Below are 27,898 nucleotides of genomic sequence, written 5' to 3'. Positions count from 1 at the left end.
TTTTCATCCTTACCTTGTATTTTATCAACAAAATCTCTTGCAGAACGATTTTGGAGATTAGCTCCTGTTTTAAGAATATGGTTAACAGTATATGAGAGTCTAGACAAGTCACTCTCACATAACAAATGGAATATTTAAGGAATACACTGTCGAAACCGAGGGCCCTATAAATATAGTCTTGTTCATCTGTATTCAGCTGCTGTTATTTGTACAGGTCTGTCATCATATCGGTCACCTACTCCTGTGCAAAAATAGGTGTGAAAAGCAACAAGCCTCTAAGCCTTTTTCCCAGATACTCAAGGGAACTCCTCTAACTTGTTTTATTTGAAACAAATCAATAGCATCCCCAACATCTTTTGAATGTAGTGGATGAATAATATAGTGTTCATGTATTTCTTCCAGCTTCTCCTTATCCACTTTTCCAATTTGTCCACCAGATTATAGTACTTAATCTTCAACACATCTTACATCGCTGGTAGTATCAAAACATTATTTTCTTTCAAATATATTGTAACTTATTTTTCGTTATTCACAGCCACAAATTTTTGCCAGATTTTTTTAAACTTTTCGTGGGAACTCAATTTAATTGAAAAATTAGTGGTTTTTGTACATCTTTTTCGACACCCGCAGTATCAACATTTTGTTTTAAAATCTAGAGGCAACTATACAACTCTTACCTTCCTTAAGTCCTTTTTGTAGTTCTCCTGCTGGCAGTTTGCCTGTTTTTTGCTCCATTCGAACAATTGCTTGAAACAGATGTACAGTTTCTATTAAAATTAATTCATACACATTTAATTCATTAAGTTCATGCTGCATGTGTAACAATTCTAATCTACTAAGGATTGCTCTAGCTAGCATTTTATTATTTTCCAATTTGTCATAACAATACTTATTTGCTTTGTGTCCAAATCAAAGCATTTGTCTACAAATAGATATGTACCAATTTCCTGCCACTTATCATTGTTGTCTTCTTCAGTTTTCGAAAATACAACTACATTACGAGTTTAGTTTTTATAGTGAGTATAGCAGCAAGAAATATAAACATACTCTGGTTTCTCAGAAGAAACGAAATTGAACTTGTCTAATTTGTTTCTAATTTTTTCAATACTAATTTCTATGTCTACTTCCTGTGCACCTGCAATTAGTGCCTGCTCATTCGCTCTATTCTCTTCTTTAGCGACAAGGAAAGAGAACTGAAAGTCTTTAGAGACTTTATCAACCTCTGCCACAGTACCATTTAAGAGAGCTCTATTCAAATCTCCTAAACATAAAGCTGGGGTTTTCATATAATAAAGTCTCCTTTCCAAATTTCTCATTCTTGAATGATGCACAGCTAGTATTCTAAATAGATGAAAAGTGCTTCTACACACTTTATTTGAAAGACATGCCTATGAATGGCCTTGTAAGTTAGTATATTGTCAAAATCTGCATGGATCTAATCCTTGAAGCATTTTAATTTTCTGTTCCAGGCTCCTCCATTAAAATTCTTGTTGGAAAGTTTTCAATTTATTAATTCATTCCTGATGGATACTACAAATACTACTACACGTCCACTTGTAAACAGGAGCATGTTTACGTCTTCTTTGTACTTCTTCAGCTAGCGGTTCTTCTATATTGCTAGGAACTATCTCTTCTTCATAACAACAACTAGTTGTGTCAACTGCATACACTAATGTATTCTCCTGGAAATAACTCTCTTAATTTGAAAACGGTTCTGTACTAGATGTGTGCACCCATTCACCATCAAAAAGTTTGCAAACATTACTTTTGTTAATAAATCTTTTTCTTAATGTTCTTTTCCCCATGGATATGCCTGTTTTAACTAGTGTCTTCATTCTGTTCATTATTCAAATAAAAAGTTTCCTTTTCACAACAAATGCTTTGTCTATTATATTCTCAATATGATGTTTTTGCTTTATAATAGCACTTCTCCTCTTATACTTCTTTATCTTGTTCCCAAAAATTTTAAGTACTCTATATCAAAACATTTTTACTCTTAGGCCCATAGTAAAACTTTTTTAGCACCGCATTTGCGGCATTTGTTGACACAAAAGCGGTGCAAAATTACAAAATACAATTGTATTTTGTAAGTTTGCACCGCTTTTGCATCAGAAAGTGGCTCAAATGAGGTACAAAAAAAGTAAAATATGGGTCTTAATTCTTTAAATTGTTGCTGTCTGGAAGTCTGTTGCTTCTTATTAGATTTCTTAATTCTCATAGCATCCCTTTGTTCCTCTTTAGTACTACATTCCAAGCTTCTAATTTTAATTGATGTATTTCTCTCATGTTGCATTTTACAGCATATATGTATATTTTAAAATATCCTTAGTACTCTTTCTTCCTCTGGACATTTTCTACCTTATTTTGTTTTTTACTGTCAGCTTCAAGCAAATAGTAGAGTTCTTTCTGTTATTTTCTTCCTTCTCTTTTGTTAGGCATTGTGAATTTTCTTATTTAGCTAGAAATAAATATCTCAAAAACAAATAAATAATACATTCACCCATACAGAAAAAACACATTTTGTAACGCAAAGTTCAGTTTATAGTAAATATGCAAACGTACACCACATCAGTATGTGCCTGGGTCTGTCAAACTATGCATGAGTGTATGCTCAGTGTTTCACTGAATGCATGAGTTTCTCCTGGGTGTGTCAGTCTATATACAATTGTGTGTCTGGCTGTGTCAGTATATCCATGAGTGTGACCTTGTATGTGTTGGTGTATGCATCAGTGTGTTCTTGGAAGTTGTAGTGTATGGACAAGTGTCCCCCCAAATGTGTCACTGTATGCATGTGTGTATACCTTAGTCTCTCAGTGTATGCAAAATGTGCGTGTGGGTGTGTCAGATTATGTGGGCCTGGGTGGATCAGTGTTTACATCAGTGTGTGCCTGCGTGTGCCAGTATGTGCATGAGTATGTGCCTGGGTTCATCACTGTTTGCATCACTCTGTGTCTAGCTGTGAGTGTATGCATCAATGTGTGCCTGGCAGTGTCAGTGTATGCATCAGTGTGTGCCTAGCTGTATAACTGTATGCATTAGTATGTGCCTGGGTGTATCGCTGTATATATGTGTATGTCTGGGTACATCAGTGTATGCATCGGAGTGTGTTTGGGTGTGGTAGTGTATGCATCAGTGTGCCCCTGGGTATGTCAGTGTATGCATCCATCTGTGCCTGGATGTCTCAGTATATGCATTAATGTACATCTGAATGTCTCTATGAATGCATCACTGTATACCTGAGTGTGTCAGTGCATGCACCAATGTGTGCCTGGGTATGTCAGTGCATGCATGATGACATTCCTGGGTGGGTCAGTATATGTATGAGAGTGTGTCTGGGTGTGTCAGTATATATGTCACTGTGTGCCTGTGTGTTAGTGTATGGATCACTGTCACTTGGGTATTGCAGTATATGCATGAGTGTGCACCTGGGTGCCTCCGTCAATGCATCAGTGTGCACCTGGGTGTGTCAGTGTATGCAACAGTATATGCCGGGTGTGTCAGTATATTCATTAGTGTGTGCCTCAGTGTCTTGCTGTATGCATCAGTGTGTACCTAGGTGTGTCAGTGTATGCATCAGTGTGGGCCTGGTTGTGTTAGTGTATCCATCAGTGTGGGCCTTGGTGTATGGCTGGGAGTGTTAGTGTGTGCATTTGTGAATGTACAAGTGGCTCAATTAGTGTTTCACTAGATATGTGACTGACTCTATAATTTTGTTATTAGCTACTTGAATACAATATCTCTACTAGAGTTCATATATACCAGGGTATTGAGGTCTGGAAGCTAACATCTTAGTCAATGAAACTCAGAAGCATGTTTCATGTTTTAATAAGAAAGCACTCCCTACTATACCCTATGTGTATCTCACTTAAAGATTGAGATATCCATAGTAAACGGGGTATATAAAGCTTCTTAGACACATTTTCTAATATCAAATCAAGTTAAAAATAAAACTGAGTAGCTAGGGTCTTCATTAGTAGCCTAAACCATAATTTATCTAAATAAGAATCTATACTATTAGTGTAGACAACTACACATTGCAATCGTTGTATTAGTTCCTAAACATATCTCTTGCTCCAGCATATATACTTACTTTCTCTATATGTATATGAATATATGAGTGGCTGTTTATGTGTCTAACTGACTATGAGTCTTCCTTTATATTTTTTACTATTTTGTATGCAGTTAACAGTATAGATTAGAGACTGTATATATAACTTAACATATCAAGTTCTGTTTTAAGGCATTAGAAAGTAATATTACTTGTCTATCTTTTATGCACATAGTAACCTCCTTTGTGGCCTACATACACTATATCTGACTCCTTCACTTTCTAAAGCGAAAAAAAAAAACAGTTTAAGGGTTTCTCAGCAGGATTTAAATACTAACTTAAATTAACAGTAAATCTTGACCCATAGGCGTTCAAGTAGTATGCTTCAGTCATATCTATGTCTAAGTGGTAGTGAAATAACCTCTTTTATTTCTCAATATATGAGTGACTCTCTCTATGCGTTCAACATTGCTTTTATAAATACCAATTTCAGTATAGGCATACACATATTAGGTTTTTAATGCTCAGTAGAACATTTTCAATCATTTAATTACTAATCAGTGCATTTTGTATACTAGCTTCAACATAGTTCAGGGGTCAGTTTAGTATAGTGAAAGAAATCAGAAACATTCATCAAACACCTCTTCCATTTCTAACTAAATACTTTAGTCATTCATTGAGTGACTTGTATAATTTCTTTACATGAATCACAGCCCTAATATTTATGTCTATTATGGTATTCTGTCAGCATACTGATCAGTTTCTTTCACCTAGTGTCCCATCATTCTTTACTATTACTTAGTGTGCATTTCACTGGACATACCTGGTAAGTGTGCCTGCTGTAGTGTACGTTTGTCTTTAAGTATCAGATAGAGTTTCTTCTCACTGGAAAATGTTCTGAAAAACAACCACAAGAATAGAAATCCACTCTTGTGCAGGCAACCATTAATGGCAAACTTTGTAACTTTGCTTTAAAGGATACTCAATCAGAAAACCAATCACAATCTCCCTTTCATGTTAAACCTATGTTCTGCCACTTATGACTGGCATCCATGGTTAACCCTTTCCAACACTCCTCAAAAGATAGCCCAATATAGTGGGAGTTTTCACCAGATCTGCGAATTCACAGCAGCGCTCAGTGCTCCCCCCCCCCGGTAAGTCCGTTGGTGAATCTGTGGATCCACAGGGAAGTTCAAAAATGATTTTTTCAACATATTATAAAACACACATCCATATGAATATATTTTTTTTACACAAAAGCACATCTCAACACCAAATAATAATTTTAAATCATTTTTGGCTCTACATTTGCAACAATGAAGTTACAGTAAAGTATTTTTTGTATACCCTCCCCCACTTGCTCCTATAGCTGTGTTGCCATGGTAACACAGTCTGCAGCATTCTGCTGCACCAGATCACAAATTCATAACAGTTTCTGCGTGGAGCATGCTTACTTTTAAACCATCTTTAGCAGGTGTGGTTGAAGCTTTCACAATACACATATTACAGGTAGTAATCCTGTTTTCCAATTTTTGTAAAGCCAATCCAACATTTACTTACAGTTCACAGAACCTCATTACCTACTTCCACCAACAAATATATCTACAAGAGCCAATTAAATCTGTTCTTTCAGATCCTACCTTCTACCCTCTATTTTAACTGAAGTTTATTTCAAACTAGTCTCATTCAATTGCAGCCCTCTCCTGGGTGCCACTCCAGATTACCTCCAAGATGCTCAGAGTGTGGATTGTGGGACACAGATTTGTGTTTTGGGCCAGAGAGAGTGCAAATACATAGTATTGACAAGGACCTGGACTTCTGTTATGTGGATATTACTTGGGTTGGCCAGAGAGGGTTAAAGTGGCATTCATTACTCCCTTTGTTTGAAATCATTAAGGAATGCCAACATCAAGACCGTGTAGTTGTACACTGTGGTGGCAATAACCTGTGCACATCTACACGAGCTGGTTTCGAAATCCTAATAAACAATACTTTTGGAAAATCAATTTCTCTTTTCCCTTATACTGCCTTTGTTTTTTCAAACATTTGCCAAAGGCAGAAGTGGAAGTGGTCAACATCAATTCTGCCCACAAATAGACAAATCTAGGAAACATGTTATTAAAACTGTTTCTGCATTCCTCAGGGACCATAACGTGGGCTTTATATAACACATCAATCTACAATTTGATATGGATGGTATATACAGAAATGATGGAGTTCACCTAACAGACAAAGGCAACAAGCTGTTTCTGCATTAATTAAGAGACTGTATCCTCTTCATCTGTAGTAATCACCTACACTTCATAATCACAAAGGCTCTTTTCAGAGCCAATACATTAACCATGCACATATTTATCTATTTTTATATACATCAATGTCAATTGGATGCATGAATCCACCTGCGGATCTAAAAAACAAAAAAGAAATTCTAACATTATGTACACAATTTTTTCAATATGCCATATTTATTTAAATGTATGTAGCAATGGAACTCCTATCCTAACTCCTTCATATGCATCACTGCCTATATATTGGCCTCAGGACCCTTTAACCCTGACTGTCTCTCTTGGTCTATGAGTGGATGTGACAGTGTCTATCTCGGTGTGACACTGTGAGTAAGAGTGTGCCTTAGTGTGAGAGTCTGTTTGGGTGTGGGAGTGAGTGTCAGAGTGTATCTCTGAGTGTGAGACTAGGTGTGAGAGTGTATCTATGGGTATGAGAGTGAGTGTGAGTGTCTCTGTCTAGGTTTGAGAGGGAATGTGACAATGTCTGCTTGGATGTGAGAGTGTATGTGAGAGTGTCTCTCTCAGTGTGAGAGTGTCTGTGTGAGTGTGAGAGTGGATGTGACAGCATCTCTCTAGGTATGAGAGTGGATGTGACACTGTCTTTCTTACTGTGAGAGTGGGTGTGAGAGTGTCTCTGAGTGTGACAGTGACAGTGTCTTTGTGAGTGCTGATGTGACATGGACTCTCTAGGTGTGATAGTGGATGTGACAGTGTCTGTCTTAGGAGAGAGTGTATGGGCGTGAGACTGAATGTGATAGCATCTCTGTAGGTTTGAGACTGGGTGTGACAGTGTCTGCCTGGATGTGAGCATGGGTGTGAGAGTGTCTCTCTGTGTGTGAGTGAGCATGAGACTGTCTTTGTGAGAGTGAGAGTGGATGTAACAGTGTTTCTCTGAGTGTGACAGTGTTTGGATGTGAGAGTGGGTGTGAAAGTGTCTCTCCAAGAGTGAGAGTGAATGTGAGAGTGTTTCTCTGGGTGTTTGAGTGGGTGTATGAACATAGATATTTTTTTGATGTTTTGCAAGCTTCACGGATCCACCAGCGGACTTACACTGGGGACCCCGCTGAGCCCCATGGGTAGATCAGCAGATCTCGCAAAACATAAAAAAAATGTTTTCAGGAATTTGAGGACCATTATTTGCTGCCTTATTACAACTTTATCACACCAATAGGGTCAGGGGAACTCTACGCTGACCCCATCTGCTCCATTGCTCCCAAGATTTCAGCCCCAGGGACCGTTTACGACAAATTAAAATGGCTGCTGCAGCATTTCTGTCAGGTGGCGGACAGCCAATCAGATTCTTCCAGTGGCGCTTGAATCAGCAGCTTGACCCATGGTAGGTCTGCGGAGGATCTGCGTCCCTATATATCTATATTTTTGGGCCCTAAATTACTCCAAAACTACTGAACGGATTTGCACCAAACCACAAAATGTGTCATCTGCGGAAGTGGATCTAGCTTCTTCAAAGTTTGGCATAATTTAGTTCTGCGGTTTGGATTGTAGGCATGTCTAAAGACCTTATGGAAAAATGAACGGGAGAAAATTTTTGGGGGACCCCCTTTTTCTCAGCCCCCGCTTCACAGATCACCCCAAAACGTTCATAACAGAAGCTGAACTGGCTAAAGACTAAGTTTTGAAAATTTCATGAGATTTATCAAGAAACACCAAAGTTATAGGCAAACAACGTTCTATCTATGGAAACTAGGTCCTAACTATAACTGCCTATTGATGACTGCCACTAGATGATATATATATATATAACTCACTCCCCAAGGTAACTATAACTTGTGCCCCCTTCATACACAGCTGTTTCTTAAAAAATGGGATTGCTAATGTTTCATTTATACTTTTAAGGACGTTATAGGATTTGGTATGACTGTTGTATTAGCTGGGGTACTTAGCTGTGCATGGCAAGGGCGCGCGTTATAGTTACCTTGGGGCACAAGTTATAGTTACTTGAAAGAACTTGTGAGAAAAAAGGGCTGATTGCAGGGGCCCCTAACTTTCTGCCCCCATTTTTCACTTGTTGATGGTGTTTTCCTGATTCTAATGGTTCCCTGTGTACTGCTAACCAGTCCCAGGGCTTGTGCTCTGTGTAAAATGACTATTCAAATTGGGCTAATTAGAATTGGCTATCTCAACCTATCTATAAGTCCCTAGTATACGATAGGGCACGTAGGTTTAAGGACCCCAGCATAGGTAGTGCACCCACAGGTGCACTGCTGAGGTGCCCAGTGTCATTTTACAGGCAGGCCTGCCTTGCTGGCTGATTTTATACTAAAGTTATATGCAAATTCGACTTTGGAATTACAAGTACTTCCAAAGTATCAAACTACCTTATTTTTACATATAGGTCACCCCTAAGGTGTGCCCTATATGCCCCTAGGGTTGGGTGCCATGTAAGTATAAGCAGGGACCTAATATACATTGTTTCATAAGCCCTGGTGAGGTAAGATATCCAAATTCGATTTTCCCTCACTGTAGTGAATGGCCTTCATAGGCTAAAATGGGGAGACTTTATTTTAATTAATAAAGTCCCCTTAAGTGCTAGATACCTTGAGTTTGGTATCAAATTAATTGCTATAATAAATCCTACAACTTACAATTGTTGAATTTAAAACTAGTTCAGGTAAAGAGTTTTAAAACTCTATCTGAAAGTTGCCAACTTCAGCTCTGTAGTTCCCTTCTCTGATTGGCCAGTCGCTGGCAGCCTGGCCAGGCTGCCTTGATGAGGTGTGAAGTGGTCTGGGCTGACCACAAAGGATGTGCCTGGGGGAGGATATCTGCCTCAGCAGATGGGGAAGCAGGAAGGGGAGGGCGGTCAAACTGGTCTTCAAAGGCAGGGAAGGACAAGCCCAGCACCTCCCTCGCATCCTGCAAACCCAGACAATTGGGTGCCCTCTGGATTAGATTAGGAGAGGGCGGGAGAGGGGTGTGTTTAGAATTTTTAGCTACACCAGTGTGTAGGCTCATTCACATCTAACCTAAAAATATCATTTTCAGCCATGTTGGATTTTTGAGGAATGTTGCTCCTGGGGATTGATTTTTGCCACACTTCCCAGGAAGTGGTCATCAAAGAGGGAAGAGCCTGCCTGTGATTGGAAACTCAAGACCCCCTCTGTTTTTCACCCAGGAGCAAGGATAAATGTGGCAGAGCTGCACCCACACCTCAGATCCCTACAAGGAACGAGACAAAGAAGAAGGACTGACATGTTAGACACCTGACCTGCACCATGACACTGCACTCTGAAGGGCTGCACCAGCTGCACACTTGGGCTTCACTACTAAAAGGACTTTCCCTCTCTTCTACTGCTTGCTTCAAGAAGTGACTTCCTGTTTGCTACATGTACAAAGGAGCTGCTCAGAGCCCCTTGCATCAGGTCCTGCAAGAAGAGACCAGCTGACCAGCGTCCAGTGGCCATTTGAGGATTCTGACCAGATGCATCCTGGGAATTGTAGTCCCAACTCCCAAGGAGCAACTTAGAGCTTCTGGAACCTTGGATCAAGTTGAGGACACTTCAAAGACCTCTGGAAGAAGATCCAGAAGTTTGGAGACATTTGGAGCAACTCCATAAATTGAAGAGGTGCATTGTGGGAGCTGTAGTCCCAGACCCCAAGAAGCAAACCCCCTCTGAACCCCTGGCTGGTGCTGTGTACCACTTTCATGAATCAAGAAACACTTCTGAAAGTAAGTATGACTGTGTTACCTTATGGGTGTCCTGAACTCTGTCCCTTTCCAGTCTGACCCTTTCTTAACCCTTCAAGCGCTAGTTACTTCTATGTGCTAGAAAACATTATTTCTTTAAAAATTCATATCTCCGGTTCCCCATATCCGATTTTAATCGTTTTGGTGTCATTTTAAAGATAAAAATATAATCTATTTTTATAAATTGGTGTTGGAGTTTTATTTTGTTTTGTGTTCACTTATTTACTGTTTTGTGATTTTTAAATGCTTTACACACTTGTCTCCTAAGTTAAGCTTTGTCGCTCGTTGCAAGGTGCCAAGGGTTGAGCTGGATTTAATTTATTGAGACTTAACTGGACCTAAGTGGGGGGATAGTGGCCTATTTCTAGGTATAGGTACTTACCTACCCTAACCAATAGTCTACTTTCTAACAGAACTCTAACTATAACTGAAGAATTTCTATAGTTTTGTATGAGTAAATTCAGAACCTAACTATAACGTTCCTGTATTTTTTCAATGAATTTCTGTGTTTTTTTTAATGTAAAGTAATTTTCATTACTATACAATAATCCAACCACAGCCATGCATGGTGGCTATTGGCCACAGAGCCAGGCCGGCCGCCAGGCCATGAGGCCAACCCCTATAATAACCAAACCACGTGCTGCGCATGGCCTTTGCCCTTGCGCAGTGGGGTTCGCTTGAGGGTGTGGTCTGCAAACAGGCCCTGAAACAATCCAACCCCGTTCTGTGCACGGCCTTCAGGTTTACCCAGTGGTGGTTGGCCACAGGACTGGGCCTGTGGCCAGTCCCTGCGACCAACCCCTATAAAAAAAAAACAACCCAGCATAGACCCCCCCCCAGGCAGATCTCCCCTGGGCCCAGCCTAAATATTGTTTTTTTTAGGGGGGTGGGGGGCTGCACGCCCCTCCCCATCCCCAGGCTGATCCTGGTTCGGGGGAACCCACCCACAGGGCATGGCCTAACTATGTATTTTTTGGTGGGAGGGTGACCGCACAGCCTCCCTCCCCCAGCCGATCTTGGACCCTGAGGCCCAATCCCGGGCTGCGGCTTGAGTATTATTATTTTTTGGAGAGGGAGGACATGCAGCCAGCCTCCCCAAGCCAATCTGGACCCTGTGGACCCCATCTCCCAGGGCGCAGCCTCAATATTTATTTTTTGGGAGAAGAGGGGTTGCACGGCCTCGCTTTCCAGGCCGATCTTGGCACCAGGGACTCCATCCCCTGGGGCCCGGCCTAATTTTGTAATATTTTAATTTTTTTTTTTTGGAGTGGGGGAATGGGCTGGCCCACTCCACAGACCGATCTTGTTCCCGGGGTCCCCATCCCCCAGGGTGCGGCCTAATTATTTTTTGCTTTTGGGGAGAGGGGCCACACATCCCCCTTCACAGGTGGATCGCAGCCCCGGGTACCCCATCCCCTGATGCCCAGCCATGTGACCTGGGTGCCCCCCGATGGCACTCTGTCACCATCTTGGGAACTGTGGGGTGGAGCCTGAAGGCAGTTCCCTCTCTGTGACAGCAATGTTTCCTCTGTCTCCCTGCCTGCATGTCCGTGTGCAGGTAGACAGAGGAAGCCTCTGCTTGCAGGAAGGGAGAGCTGTTTGACAGCTCCCTCTTGCTGCGATCAAAGTTTTTGCTGTTGCTTGGTGGCGGCCGTAAAGCTGCAGCCAAGCCACAGCAAACAGCTATGTCCTGGGATGAGCACTGGAGTTAGTGGTCCCCAGGGCTTTGGCGGTCCAAAATGGGCCCCCTTTTCTTTATTTAATGTTTGCCCTGGGGAAATGGTGGTCCCCGGAGATGCAGGGGGGGGGGGCACACGGCTCCCTGCACACATTCCCTAAAATGCCCCAGGCAGGTAATGGTCCTTGGGGCTGTGGGGAGGAGGGCATGTGGCCTCCCTACATCCAATTACATATTTTCCCCCACAAAGAGGTGGTGCTCCCAGGGCTGCGGGGGTCCAAAACTGACCCTCTTAATTTAAGCCTCGGGGAGGTGGTGGTCGCCAGGGCAGTAACAAGCCCCAAAGGGAGGGGGGCTCAGTGTGCTCCCCTCCTGATTTTTTATATGCTGTTGGAACTGTATATATATATATATAGATAGATAGATAGATAGATAGATATAATAAAACCATTAAGGCTGTTCCTCCTTTGGATTCTTCCTGACTTTCTCAGTTCTTTATATTTCCTGTGTTGGAGGTATGATGTAATTTTGTTTCCCTATTATTTTACAATTTAAAAGCCTCAGTAAGAGTAGGCGGTGCATCACAACAAAGCTGTGTTCCTATGTTTGTTCCCTTGCTCCAATCAATTGCTGATCCTGACTCTTCTGTCTTCAAACTGGACACCTTACTCCCAGTTTTCTCAACCTTGTGAAGGCTACATAATCAAAGAGATTTGTTATGCCTTAGTTTTTTGTCTTGAGAAGGTGGCAGCTTCTCGAGGGCACCCACCTATCCTGTATTCCAGTGTATAGTAATGTTTTGGCTTCCTGAAACAGTCTCCCTTACCAAAGACAGTGTAAGACCCATATCTGGAACCCAGATAAGCATCCAGCTCTGAGCAAGATCCACCTGCTATATTATTCAACCTACATGACTGAACATTTCTTCTTCCATATTCAGACCTCTCAGTATTTTTCTTTTGAGATCATTGGCATATTTTGATTCTAATCTTTCTTAAGTGGAGTTCCCTATCCCTCCTCTGAGGTTTCCTAGTTTTACTAAATCAGTTCTGAAATATCTCAGTAGTTTTTGGTTGCCCCCGATGTTCCAAAAAATGTCTTGCTACAGAGTTGTTTCTATCATTCTTCTTTATTGTCCTTCGTTGTTTCATAACTCTTTCTTTCATCATAGGTAGGACTCCTACATAGCATTTGAAACATAAGCATTGTAGTACATATATTGTATATTAGGTGTTGTAAGTCATGAGTTTCGCTGTCTTACTTGCCATTTTCTTAAAGTGAATCTCATACTCATGAATGTTTTTACAGGTCTTAAGGGCATTACATGTTACATGTAAAGCTTATTTTGACTGCAGTCTGGACTAATTAATGTTTGTACATGCTTCTCACCAGAGCATCTTTAAATGATCCTGGTCTTCTAAAAATCATGTTTCGTGATGTGTCAATAGCCTTTCCTAAGACGTCAACTCTATGTATAATGGGCCAGTGTTTTTTATCAGTCTTCTTACCAGCACGTGATGTCTACTGTGTGTAGTTACTACCCTGACTTTCTGATCTGACTGTATGTTTGGTGCATACCTTTCATTGAACAAAAGGCTTCCTCTTTTGTTACTGTAATATCGGCCTTTGGTAGCACCCATCCTACTAATTTTGTTGTCAAATTCTTCTTGATATTCTTTCTTTCTCTGCCTGAAAGAGCATTTCCTCAAAGCAGTTTGTTAGACTCTTAACAGCCGTCCATATGGTACTTGTCACCTGATTCTTTTACTGTGTGCTCTGGCTACATGTAAAATACTGTTCCCTGTCATGTTTTTTTCGGTAAACAGCTGTTAGAATTTCCGCATCTACTGTTAATGGTGTAACATGAAATTCTCTAGTCGTTCTACTGGTATTGGTTGCGTAATTAAGACTGAGTTAGTTTCGATTCGTGGTTTCCAGAAATTCCACAGCTAAGCTTTGGGTACTCTGTCAGATCACAAAAAAAATAATCTATAAACCCGTGCCACAATGCAAAATATTTTGTGTATTTTTCATTTTTGATGTGTATGCAATGAAAGATCGTGTGAAGATATTATCAATTATGCTGCAATTGCATCGAAAACCAGTTTGGGAAAAAGTAGTATTTGTTTCTCGGTAGCCCGACTGTCGAGGTCTCTTAAGCGAATTCTGGCGTAGGCTTTTGCCTCTGTATCTGAAAGAATAATGAGTTGTTGGTTTTCTGGGTTAGCCCTATCACTCTTTTTATAGGTGGGGAACAGAAATGAGCCTTTCCATTATCCTGGTAGTTTTGCTGACTGAAAGGAGTGAGAGAAAAGAGGATACATCCTGGAGCCCCATTTGTCTATGTCAGACTTGTGTATAGAGCCTGGGATTCAGTGCTTAATTTGTGCTTGTTGTTTCCAGTGCTGAGCACCAGCACTTATTTTTGAGGGCCAGGCCTTATTCTTCTGCCTAAAGCATTTGCTGCAAACAAAAGACACATAAGGGAAAGACAGAGGAAGGGGAAAAACGATAAAGCGTATCAAAGGGAGAAAGTAGAAAGTTGCTAGAGTGAGCTGAAGGGGCAGGGAGTGTCTATATATCAGTGGTCTCCAAACTTTCTACTGCTGCGCCCCCCCCCAGTTACAAAAATAAAAATCATTGAGCCTCCTTCAGGATTTTTCTCAATTATTTTATAAAGATGGCAATGTTTAATTATGTCTGGACCCATTTGAAAATTGCAGTTCAGTACTGTTACCTTTAAAAAAATGCAATAACATGCTTCTGCTTAAAACAAAGGCCTGTTATCTGTGTCATGTTGCTTTTGGCCAGAGTCTGGCACCCCCCTAGGATCACTTGAGGCCTGCCAAAGCCCCCCCCCCCCCAATTTGAAGACCTCTGCTGTTTATGGATTGAAGAGCACCGAGATGGCTTCAGGATTAGGCTGCCTCAGTAGTCCGTGTTCTGAGGGCTTTTGGCACCCGCACGTCTTTATTTACGAATTAAGTACTCTGGAAATCTATTTAGGCCTGATGCCTCATTTGACTTGCTGGACTTCATGGCTTGCTTTATATGATGCTTGCTATATGCACTTCTCGCTGTGTATAACTGGTTCGGTTGAATGATAAATGGCCCTTTTTGTCAATAGTTTGCACCTTGTATTTTAATATTTAATGGGAACAGTAAAATGTGTTGGTATGTGCCGTCCAAATGTTGGGTCTCACTTCATTCCCTTCCTTCAGATGAATTAAAATTGATAATAAACTCCCTGAACTTCCTCTAGTCCTTCTGATGGGAGAGATTGTAGAGAGTTTGCCATTGACATTTGTTATAATTTCGTTCTGCCTCATTGTATTTTTTGGTGTTGTGAAACTCCGATACAGTTGATTCAGTTTTGCCACTATTTTTGAGGGAAGTTTGTGTCTCAGATTCTTAATGTGCAAGTAAACTAGTAATTTTTTTATTAATATTTTCAGAGCAGGGGATCTGACCGTAATTTGACTTTTGGACTGCCATTGTTTATGTAAGGTGTGAATAACTTGTGGCCAGAAGTCAAGCGTCCCTAATGGATCTTGAAGTTCCAGTAATAAGGTATTGATTGTTGTTAAATTGCCGGAGCCATTTAGGAGCTGATGGCTAGCACAGCTTCATTTAAGTCTTTTCAGCTTGCCACCCGAGATGTTTGTGCCCACTACTGGGATTTTTCCTTCGAATTTTATTATATTGCTCAAATAGATATCATTGGGCCATGGTTGCTCTCATCCTTGGGTTAACATTAAACCGTAAACCAGCTGACAATGTAGTGTTGCTGTCAAAGGTGTAGTCAATAGTTGTTGCCCTTAACGCGAGCACACACGCGTGCGCTAGAGTTCTAGCCATTGATTGATGACACGACAACGATTTTAATCCCGAAACTCAAAGATCTGCAAGAGGATTAACAAAATTATTGGCAAAACAGGGCAAATGTGCCCCTCTTTTCGTGTGGTCACCAATTTGAACTCTGTCTAGCTTGTGTGCATTGAAATCTACAGTTATTATAATTTAGTATTCCTCTACAAATGTGAAAGGCATTTGTTCTTGTATTTCCGTCATATCTGTTTAAGTAAATATTTATTACTGTTATGAAAATTGTCTTGATGAAGATGAAGAAGTAGCTGTTTAAAATGACAACCCGAAATGAACGGTTAATCTCAATGGGAATGATTCAAAAAGGTAAACTTAGACCAAAAGTCTAAGTTTAGACATAAAGGTCCTCATTACAACCCTGGTGGTCGGTGTTAAAGCGGCGGTAATACCGCAAACAGTCCCGGCAGAAAAAAAATGGGATTACGGCCGTGGCGGAAACCGCCAACATAGACAGCCACTTTAACACTCTGACCGCCACGGCAGTAGAAACAAACACTGCGGCGGTAACCACCAACAGACAGGCGGAAGACAAAGTACCACCCACCGTATTTCAATATGCCTATCCGCCACCTTTTCGGGGCGGGACTAGCGCTATCAAAAGCACGGCAGAAACAGTACACAGAAGGGAAACCAATCACCTCTCGACACCCAACGAGGAACCAGGACGCCATGGAGCCCGAACTTCAGGTGTTACTGATGTTGGTTTACCTCCTCTTCTACCAGGAGTACGAACGGCGGTGGCGGCGACTATGGTGAGTACTGCACCTACAACACAGGGGAGGGGGGAGGAAAGAGAGTGACACACACACGCAACACCCCCACCCTCACCCTCACACACAACATACACACAAATACATGCATCAACATTACATATACACCCCCCCACCCCTTAGAAGAACGCAAGGACAAAAGGAAATGATTGTAGCAATTGTAATCATTAAAAATCCATTAGTCAAAAGTAAAAATTCAGTATATACAAACATGTACACAAAGTACACAAGTCCGTATAGTTTACCAATCATTGTCTGTGGACCACTGGGCCCAAAATTCATGATACCTGACTCTAAACGGAGAGAACACTGCTGGGGCATCAGATCCAAAATGCACAGGCACCTCAGGGGGAGGAGGGCACCTCAGCCTGATGAACGCACGATGCCACTGCTGTACAAGGGGCTCCATGACCATTGCTGTATCCTGGGGAGTGCAAAGCCACAGTCTCTCAAGTCTTTCCAGTGGGTAGTTTGCCCACTACTCTATCCTGAGGAGTGCAAAGCTACAGTCTCTCAAGTCTTTCCAGTGGGTGGTTTGCCCACTGCTCTATCCTGGGGAGTGCAAAGCCACAGTCTCTCCAGTCTCTCCAGTGGGTGGTTTGCCCACTGCTTTATCCTGGGGAGTGCAAAGCCACAGTCTTTCAAGTGGATAACAGTCTCCACTGGTTCTGGAGGGGGGCTGGTGTCCAGAGTGCTTCATCCTGCCAAGGACTGAGGTAGTGGATGTCATTCACCACTGGTTCTGGAGGGGTCATGGTGCCCAGAGTGCTTCATTCTGCCAAGGACTGAGGTAGTGGATGTGATACTCCACTGCTTCTGGAGGGGGCATGGTGCCCAGAGTGATTCATCCTGCCAAGGACTTAGGTAGTGGATGTGATACTCCACTGGTTCTGGAGGGGGCCTGGTGCCCAGAGTGCTTCATCCTGCCAAGGACTGAGGTAGTGGATGTCATTCTCCACTGGTTCTGGAGGGGGCATGGTGCCCAGAATGCTCCACGTGCAGTGTGGCCGGTACTAATCCCTCACCTGGGTGTGCGTGCCACAAGATTGGGGAGGTTCAGGTAGCATGATACGCCATGGAGGCAGCGACATACCCCAAACTGCTGCGGCTTCGCATTCCACCTGCAGGTGCAAACAGTGATGGAAGTCATGCCTCATGGAAGCTGCCCAGGGTCCAGGAACTCACCTCCAGCCTCAGACGACTGACCACTGGGGATGGTAGCCATGTCAGTGGTGGTGCCAGTGACCGAGGACGCCGCGGGGCCGGTGGCGGTGCTTGCGGTGGTGTCTGTGGCGGCGGTGCTTGCGGCGGTGTCTGTGGTGGTGGTGCTTGCGGTGGTGTCTGTGGCGGCGGTGCTGGCGGCTGTGCATGGGTCAGCACCTGCTGAGGGAAAAAGCAGGACGTCTCCTGCTGCCTCGGTCGGCTGCCCACTGGGGAAGAGGCTGGGGACTGTCGCTGAGGCTCTAGACATGCCGGTGGCAGTGCAGGTGGCGGTGCAGGTGGCGGTTGTGGTGGTGTTCGCCGCCGTACAGGTTGGCGTGGTCGTGGGCAGAAGGTGTGACACTGGTCCCTCAGTCAGTGTCACCATGCCCTCTCCAGACCTACTGTTCTGCTTTTAGCCCTTCCACACCGTTGATGGTGCCGCAGTTGTCTTGCCACCATCCCCTTTTGTTTTTGCTGAGCACTTGGTGGCTGGTAGTTTCGGCTTCTCCCTCTAGGATATGGGCACCTTTTTCACCTTGGCAGGTGGCAGAATGTCCTTGCCCTCACTACATGGCACACTGGCAGCCCTGATGGGTGGTGTACTCGACCATGCAGTTGCGGGCACCACTGTGCCTGGGGATGTGGTGGTCAGGAAGAGTTTTTTAGACACACTGGGACGGGAAGATGGAGGGGGTTTGGGAGTGGAGGTAGAGGTAGTGGTTGTAGTAGGTGTAAGTCTGCTGAATTTGGGTGAAGGTGCATGAGCCGGAGGCTGTTGTGAGGTGGATGGCTGTTGGGTGGGTGTCTGCCTGCGTTTGTGTACTTTGGGAAGAGGGCTCACCGACACACTGGGAGAGTACACTGGGGATGTGTGAATGGTAGTGGGGGTGGTGAGTGCACATGAGCAGTGTGTGGAGATGGGTGTGCTGGTGATGGAAGTAGTGGCTGAGGATGTAGTGCATGCAGGTGTGAGTAGAGACGAGACTGGGAGGGAGGAGGAGGACGTGGAGGAGGGGGACACAGTGGAGGCAGTGGATGTTGCTGTGTCTGCATGGGGATGGTGCTTGTGTGAGTGCCCGTGGGATGTGTGGTGCTTATGTTTGCCATGTCCACTCTTGTGTGTTGATGTGTGTGCATGCTGGTCTGATGGTGTGCTTGGGATAGGCTGAGGTACAGGGGATTGGGTCTGGGTGGAGGAAGTTGGAGGGGGGAGGCTGGACACAGGGACAATGGCTGCCATCAGTGCTGAAGCCAGAGCCTGAAATGCTCTCTGTTGGGCTTCCTGCCCAGAATGAATGCCCTACAGGTATGCAATTGATCGTTGCAAATGCCTCTCGACACCCTGGATGGCATTCACAATGGTAGATTGCCCAACATTGAGGGATCTCAGGATGTCAATAGCCTCCTCACTGAGGGCAGCAGGGCTGACTGGGGCAGGGCCTGAGGTGCCTGGAGCGAAGGAGATGCCCACCCTCCTGGGTGAGCGGGCACGGGACACACGCTGAGGGGCTGCTGGGAGGGCGGTGCTGGTAGGGGGGTTGGCAGCTGTACCTGTTGATGCGGTGGGCACAGAGGTGCCCGCCACCACAAGGGAGCTCCCATCAGAGGAGGAGTCGCTGTCACTGCTGTCTGCTCCTGTCCCCGACGTGGAGCTCCCCTCGCCCTCCGTCCCACTGGTGGCTTCAGACTCCGTTGCTTCACCCCCCAGGGCCAAGTGGGTTGCAGCTCCCTCCTGCTCCGGTGCCAATGCTCCTCCGCCTGATGATGCTATTGCACACAAGAACAGGGAGACCACAAAAAGGGGCGGAGACAGAAGAAAGACATGCTCAGTGCATGCAACACCACTACCGTTGGTGGAAACAACACACATGGAGCAGCCCTCTGCACTACGCCATGCACTGACAGTTCCTAGAAATTTCAGCTTACCATGGGGTACGAGGCGTAAGACCAATTGCTGCACACCTGGAAGTCACAGGAGCCTGACTAGGTGTAGATGGCTCTTACCACTGGTGGGGGTTGGGGTGCCACATAGCCTGCCTCACAAGGGAACTTGCCTACCAAGTTCACCCTGGCGTAGCGGGACCCACTGCCCACCTCCCCCACCCAGACACCTCATAATGCGCGCAGAGTCAGCTGAATGAGAGTGTACTCACCCCCTTGTGGCTGCTGTGATGCCCTCAAGTGCCCATCCAACTCCAGATAGGCCACCGCCAGGATCCGGAACATCTGGGGGGTCATGGTGCGACGGGCACCCCTCCCACGTTGGGAGGCCAACCCCAGCTGGGCCTCCGTTGTCTTCTGGCTCCAGCGGCACAGGTCCTCCCATCTTTTACGGCAGTGGGTGCTCTGTCTGTGGTAGACCCCCAGGGTCCAGACGTTCTTGTCGATGGCACGCCAAATACCCTTCTTCTGGTGGGCGCTGACCTAGAGAAATGGTACAGGGGGGAAGGAAATTACTTACCCATCTGGACCGTCATACTCATTGCCCACCAGTTCCCACCCATGCCCTGACGCACATACACTTACCAACTGCACATGCAGGCCTCAGCCCCCCCATGTATCTTCCATCCACACCACTCATTACAGGCATTGCCCATGCAGCATGCTCACAGTGTACTCACCTGTTTGTCTGGGGGACCATACAGTTGAGTGTACTGGGGGAGAAACCCATCCACTAGTTTCTCCAACTTCTCCGAAGTGAAGGCAGGGGCCCTTTCCCCAAACACTGTAGCCATTGTCGCTTCCAGACACAGGTCACAGTAGCACTTGCAGTGTAGGTCCTCTCCTGTTGAATGTCAGGTATCAAGTGAGGGAACAGACAGAAAATGGCGGTCACGTCTGCGGTGGTGCATACCGTCACCTCCAGCGTACATTGTCATTGGCTCCTGGGACCTATATGGCCCAATGTTAACCAATGCAGAATTGGGCCGTGTTCTTCGACCACCCACCGCGACGGTGTACAACGCCAGCGCAGTTACCTCATATCCCCTTGTCCCACCTTACAGGTCAGGCAGCTCCCATTTCAGGAGGCCAAATGGAATGAATGTTAACTGCGTCACACCTATCTGGGCCGGGAATATAGACAGATACTGGCACATTGCAGATTAATAACATTTCTGCAAATACCAAATTGTGATACCTCAGTGTTGGATGACTCTCTGCTCGCTGTTCTCCTCCATAGGGCACGTCTGCTGGGGTAGGTGATGAGATGGCGGCATCCTCCGGTGTACAGACCCCTGGTGGACCTGTCGACAATGGAAGAGAGACACATCCTAGTCACATACAGACTTGATCGTGCAACAATCCAGGAACTGTGTGCCCAGTTGGAGCCAGACCTGATTTCATCTATTAGCCATCCCACAGGAATCCCCCCTCTAGTGCAGGTCCTGTCTCTACTCCTTTTTCTGTCCTGTGGGTCTTTTCAAACAACAGTGGACATGGCATCAGGGATGTCCCAGCCAATGTTCTGTAACGTATTGTGCAGAATCTTGTCTCCCCTGCTAAAACACATGCGCAGCTACATTGTTTTCCCTCAGGTGGAGGATTTGCCCACAGTGAAAGGTGACTTCTATGCCCTGGGACATATCCCCAACATCATTTGTGCCATTGATGGGACACATGTGGCATTTGTACCCCCCCCGCAGGAATGAACAGGTGTATAGAAACCGGAAGAGCTACCATTCGATGAATGTGCAGACGGTGTGTTTGGCAGACCAGTACATCTCCCATGTCAATGCCAAGTATCCTGGCTCTGTGCATGATGCTTAAATTTTGAGGAATAGCAGCATCCATTATTTGATGGCGCAACTCCAGATGCACTGTGTGTGGCTAATAGGTGAGGGCAAGGTCCCAATACAGTTGACATAGGTGTCTGGGTATGGGGCTGTCCCTAAGGGTTAGTGTGTGTCTAACAGATATCCATCGACATTTGCAGGTGACTCTGGTTACCCCAACCTGTCATGGCAACTGACCCCAGTGAGGAATCCCAGGACAAGGGCAGAGGAACGCTTCAGTGAGGCATATGGGCAAACAAGGAGGGTGATTGAACGCACCTTTGGCCTCCTGAAGGCCGGATTCCGGTGCCTCCATCTGACAGGTGGCTCCCTATACTGCCCACCGAAGAAGGTGTGCCAGATAATCGTGGCCTGCTGTATGCTGCACAACCTGGCTTTGCGACAGCAGGTGCCTTTTCTGCCGGAGGATGGGCCGGATGGTGGTCTTGTGGCAGCTGTGGAGCCTGTGGACAGTGAAGAGGAGGAGGAAGAAGAAGACAATATCGACAACCGAAACAACATCATCATGCAATACTTCCAGTGAGACACAGGTAAGAAGATGTAACTGCTTCCCACATCTCATTCTGTTGTTTGAGCTAGCATAAGTCTGTCATTTTCACTCAGTGTATGGACCCTGATTTGTCACTTTCACTTTCCATTTCACAGATCTGGGTCCCACTTTGTGCCTTCTGCCCTGTTTACTCCTGGCCTACAGCTGTGTTACATTGGTATGTGAACAAGTAAATTGACATTGCTATATTCCATAGTTATTGCAATTACACATTTGTGAAAGCACAGACTGACTCCAGATTGTTTTCTGATTGAAGTGTGTTTATCCCTGTGGAAATAAGTGAAGGGGGTTGTAAAATGGGCTGGGGTGATGGTGGAGGAATGTCCATGGCAGAGTCCAGTCTATTTGTTTCACATGTGCATTGTCCAAAGGGGCATAGGAAGTGGAGCAATGGCAGTTTAAGGATGGACAGGGTGACATAGTGGGACAGAAGGGTGACATTCAGGGGGTCTCATTGCCTGGCGGGGGTCTTGGCAATGTTCTCTGTCTTGTTCCTGGATCTCAGGGACTGTTTGCGGGGTGGTTCTTCATCTGCAGGGGGTGGGGTGCTGGTGTTCTGTTGTTCCTGTAGCAGTGCCCCCTGTCCACTAGCGCCGGCGGAGGTGGAGGGCTGTTCATCGTCCAGGCTAGTGTCAGGGGCCCCTTGTTGTGCCACTGTGTCCCACCTAGTGTTGAGAAGCTCTGCCAGCACCCCTGCAATGGTAACCAGGGTGGTGTTAATGAACTTCAAGTCCTCCCTGATCCCAAGGTACTGTTCCTCCTGCAGCCGCCAGGTCTCCTGAAACTTGGGCAGTACCATTGCCATGGTCTCCTGGGAATGATGGTAAGCTCCCATGATGTTGGAGAGTGCCTCATGGATTGTCGTTTCCCTTGGCCTGTCCCCCCGTCGCACAGCAGTCCTCCCAGTTTCTCTGTTATCCTGTGCCCCTGTCCCATGAACCGTGTGCCCACTGCCAATGCCCCCAGGTCCCTGATCGTCCTGTGTTAGTGGGTTTGCCTGGGTTCCCTGTAGTGGTGGACACACTGCTGATTGACGTGTCCTGGGGACAGAGGGATGGGCCCGTTGGGTGGGTGCTGTGCTGGTGTTTCCTGAGGGGGGAGCCTCTGTGGTGGCTTGTGACAGTGGCAGGGGAACCGACTGTCCTAAGGTCCCAGATGGGCCACGCTGGTCATCTTGATCCAGGTGTGCAGAGCTGCTGTCATCACTGTGGGCCTCTTCTGTGGGGCGACTGGATATGTCTGGCACCTCCTGTCCGGTGACGTTGGGTAGGGGACCTGTTGGGGTGTAAATGCATAGTTATTGTATCTGTGTGTGCCATCATGTGCAATGGGTGAGTGACCCTCTACTCCAGTGCTTGCATTATTGGCTTGGTCCTTGTGTGATTGCTGATTTTGGGGCATGAGTGAGTCTCTGTACTGGACATTCTTGGGTGATGGGTGTCCATGGATTGGTGTTCCATGCAGAGCTTGGTTTTGGGATGTGTGGGTTGTGTTGGTGGGGTATCTGTTGGTTGTTGGAGTGATGGGTGTGAGGGTAAGGGTGGGAGCATGTGATGGCATGCAGGTGGGGTGGGGGGATAAGGTAGTAAAGATTTGCCTTACCAGATTCCAGTCCTCCTGCTACTCCTGCGAGGCCCTCAGGATGCATGATCACCAAGACGGTCTCCTCCCATGTTGTTAGTTGTGGGAGAGGAGGTGGGGGTCCACCGCCAGTCCTCTGTACAGCAATCTGGTGTCTGGATACCACGGAACGCACCTTCCCCCGTACGTCGTTCCACCTCATCCTGATGTCATCCCCTGTTCTTGGATGCTGTCCCACTGCGTTTACCCTGTCCACAATTCTTCGCCATAACTCAATTTTCCTTGCAATGGATGTCTGCTGCACCTGTGATCCGAATAGCTGTGGCTCTACCCGGATGATTTCCTCCACCATGACCCTGAGCTCCTCCTCAGAGAACCTGGGGTGTCTTTGAGGTGACATGATGTGTTGTGGGTGATGTGTGAGGGGATGTGTTGGTGTCTGTTGTTTGAGGTGCGTGAATGTTGTGTAAGTGATGATGTTGTGTGTTTGTGGATGCTGGTGTTGTTTTTGGTAGTGTCTCTCTCTGTGGCCTGCTTTCAAATTTCTGGTAGTAATGGTTTGTGGGTAATATGGGTGTGTGTTTTATATTGGCTTGGGTGTGTGGGTGTGGTGTGTGTATGTGTATCAGGCGTGTGTATTTTGAATTGTCCAATGTGGTTGTGTTTTGTAAATGTGTGTGTATTTTGAGCGGGGTGGTGTGTACCGCCAATGGTTTACCGTGGTTGAAAGACCGCCACGTTGGTTCATGAGCCGTGATAGTGTGGGCGTATTCTTGTTGGTGTGACGTGTCGGTTTTGTTATCGGCAGTTTATCAATGACCTTTGGCGTGGTGGACTTGTGTGGATGTCTGTATTGTGGCGGATTCCGAGCTGTGGGTCCTAATACCTGTAGCAGAATTCCGCGGCGGCAGCGGTATGTTGTTGGTCTTCTGCATTGCGGTAAGCGGGATTCACCGCCAGGGTTGTAATGAGGGCCAAAGTCTAACTTTACTTGTAGTAAAGTTAGACTTTTAGTCAAAGTTTAGACTTTTGGTCTCACCTTAGACTTTTGGTACAAGTTTACCTTTGCGAATCGGACCCAATGTCTATAGTATTTGAAATATAAATACAGAGGCCCCCAAATAGGCACCCAAACCTTTATGTCCTAACTGAGGGAAAAATAAGCATCTTGATAACCTTCCAGTGAAAGAGGCCAGTAATCAATATCTCTTGAGCAGGTGCCACGTGCAACTCGAGACGGGGTGCCCAAAGTTTCGCCACAGGCAGGAGTTCCACCTTGCACAGGAAGTGCAAACGTTTTAGGGCCATTTAAGTCATCGCAATGCTGGGGATCTCTTTGTCCCCTTCAGCGTGTCAGGAGCAGTTTGGCCAGCATCCATCATCACTGCCTGTTGCAGTGTTGTATATGAGGCTTGGAGAGGGTGGCCATAATGCATAGCCGTGTTGTGCATGTAGTTTATTTTTGTTGTGTTTTTTTTACTTTGTTTGAAGTGTGAGCAGGGCATGTCTGGGGATTTGTAGGTACCCCACAGCATGCAACATGCCACACTCTGTTCTGTCCTCTTCAATTTTTGCACGCCACTCGGAGTTGGTGAGCCTCCAGGTGGCTGCAGTTTAAATTGTCTCATTTTTAGAAGGCAGCAGGCAGTGGATGAATCGCCTGGGTGACCAATGTGTGGCATGAAAATTTCAGTTTATCTCTCATTGATGATGCTGACAGATGCTCTCCTGTAGTTTATCTGCACTGAAAGTGGCAAAAATAAATGGTGAGTGTTAGAAATGGAGTCTTTGGTTGGCAGTCAGGTTACCCCCTGTCCAAGCAAGGACCCTCACTCTAGTCAGGGTAAATCACACACAATCCAAATTATCCTGTGCCCACCCTCTGGTAGCTTAGCACTGAGCAGTCAGGCTTAACTTAGAAAGCAATGTGTAAAGTATTTGTGCAATAAATCATACAATAACACAATACAGCACCACAAACATACACCACACAGTGTTTAGAAAAATCTATAAAATGTATCTGGATATTTGCAGGTCAAAACGATCAAAGATGCAATAAGTAAATGAAGAGATATCACTGAAAAGTGATATAAAGTGTCAAGTCTTTTTAAAGCAAACAAAGTCTCTTTCAAGCACAAAGTACCCGGTCTGCGTGAAAAATCTCTGCAAAGGGCCGCAGAGGAGGAGAAGCATTGAAACAAAGGGGTGTGTGTCGATTTCTCGGGCTGCACACAGCGATGCATCATTTAGTTTTCATGCAGGGTCAGCTGTGCATCGATTTCTGGTGCTCGGTCGTGAATCCTCTTTGGGTTGCGGGGTTTTCAGACGCCCCGGGGTCTGTGGTGGAATCCTGGGCTTGCGGAGCAAAGTCACAAGTGCTGCGTTAATCCGGTAGACCAAGCATTGAAGTTCTGGTCGCAACGCAGGCCACGTCAATTTTCCGGTTTGGTGTGCAGTGAATTTCTCACTGCAGGGCAGGCTGTGCGTCAGTTTTAGCAAGCTGTATGTCGATTTTTTGCCGCACAAGGAGTCCAGTTGCAAGAGAGAAGTCTTTTTGGTCCTGAGACTTCTGATAGCAGGAAGCAAGCTCTATCCAAGCCCTTGGAGAACACTTCTTCACCACAGCCAGAGAGCAGCAAGGCAGCAGGCCAACAACAAGGCAGCAGTCCTTCACAGAAAACAGTCAGGTGAGTCTTTTGGGCAGCCAGGCAGTTCTTCTTGGCAGGATGCAAGTTCTAGCTCCAATTATCTTCTCCAGGAAGTGTCTGAGTTGGACGGGGCAGAGGTCCTCTTTATATTCCCAAATGTGCCTTTGAAGTGGGGGAGATTTCAAAGAGTGGCTTAGAAGTGCACCAGGTCCCCTTTCAGTTCAATCCTGTCTGCCAGGGTCCCAGTAGGGGGTGTGGCAGTCCATTGTGTGAGAGCAGGCCCTCCACCCTCCCAGCCCAGGAGGACCCATTCAAACTGCAGATGTATGCAAGTGAGGCTGAGTATCCTCTGCTTGGGCTGTGTCTGAGTGAATGCACAAGGAGCTGTCAACTAAACCCAGCCAGACGTGGATTTTAAGGCACAGAAAGATTTAAGTGCAGAGAAATGCTCACTTTCTAAAAGTGGCATTTCTAAAATAGTAATATTAAATCCAACTTCACCAGTCAGCATGAGTTTATATCACCATTCTGGCCATACTAAATATGACCTTCCTACTCCTTTCAGATCAGCAGCTACCACTCAAACAATTATGAGGGGAGCCCCAATGTTAGCCTATGAAGGGAGCAGGCCTCACAGCAGTGTAACAATGAATTTAGGAGTTTTACATTACCAGAACATGTAAACTACATAGGTACATGTCCTGCCTTTTGCCTACACAGCACCTTTCCCTATGGGTTACCTAGGGCATACCTTAGGGGTGTCTTATATCTCGAAAAAGGGGGGTTTTAGGCTTGGCAAGTACTTTTAAATGCCAAGTCGAATTGGCAGTGAGACTGCACACACAGGCCTTGCAATGGCAGGCCTGAGACAAGGTTAAGGGGCTACTTAAGTGGGTGGCACAGTCAGTGCTGCGGGCCCATTTGTAACATTTAATCTACAGACCCTGGGCAAATGTAGTGCACCCTAGTAGGGACATATAAGGAAATTAAATAGTCCAATTGGGTATGATCTAATGTTACCATGTTTAAAGGGAGAGAGCAAATGCACGTTAGCACAGGTTAGCAGTGGTAAGGTGCGCAGAGTCTAAAAACCAATAAAAACAGTGTTCAAAAAGTGGAGGGAGGCAGACAAAAAGTTAGGGGTGACCACGCTAAGGCTGTCAGGTCTAACAGTGAGGTGGTGGCGTAACGTCCAGAGCTGCCTACATTGGGGTGAGAGACTCAGGTTCAAGTCTTGATATCTGCTCAAAAATTCTGTGAGGCTGGACAAATCACCTAATTTCTCATGCTTACCTGAATGAATGGGGCCGTGTGAGAAATGATTGGTGCTCATGTAAAGTGCCCCAATACTTTCAGGCTTAGTTTCTAAATTATGCCTGTCAAGTTATATCTCATCGGCCACGTGACACTGAGGCTATAGTTGGGAGTTGGTGCGTCTCCCGGCCGATTGAGGCCTGGGGCAAGTCTTATGGTTAACTCAGATAGCTCCAGGGCTTTTTATTCCCAGCTTCTAGCCTGCTTCAGGTGTCCATATGTGGCTCGAAGAACAAGACAAGGTCCTTTGCATTTGGTGTCACAGACTCCTCTCATGCAAGGGCTCCAGTCTCCCTTCTGTTGTCAAAGCATTGTAAGGTAATCTTACCCAACCACTAGTAGCAAGGTTTTCCAATGCCATTCCTAACCTTGGAGGGTTAAGTAGCGGGCAGTGATCAACAAGTTAAGGCCTCATGGTAATGTTTGGGTACTCAGA

The sequence above is a fragment of the Pleurodeles waltl genome, chromosome 3_1 (genome assembly GCF_031143425.1).
Source record: "Pleurodeles waltl isolate 20211129_DDA chromosome 3_1, aPleWal1.hap1.20221129, whole genome shotgun sequence".
Taxonomy (NCBI): domain Eukaryota; kingdom Metazoa; phylum Chordata; class Amphibia; order Caudata; family Salamandridae; genus Pleurodeles; species Pleurodeles waltl.
The sequence above is the reverse complement of the archived record's forward strand: the minus strand, read 5'-3'. Positions refer to the sequence as shown.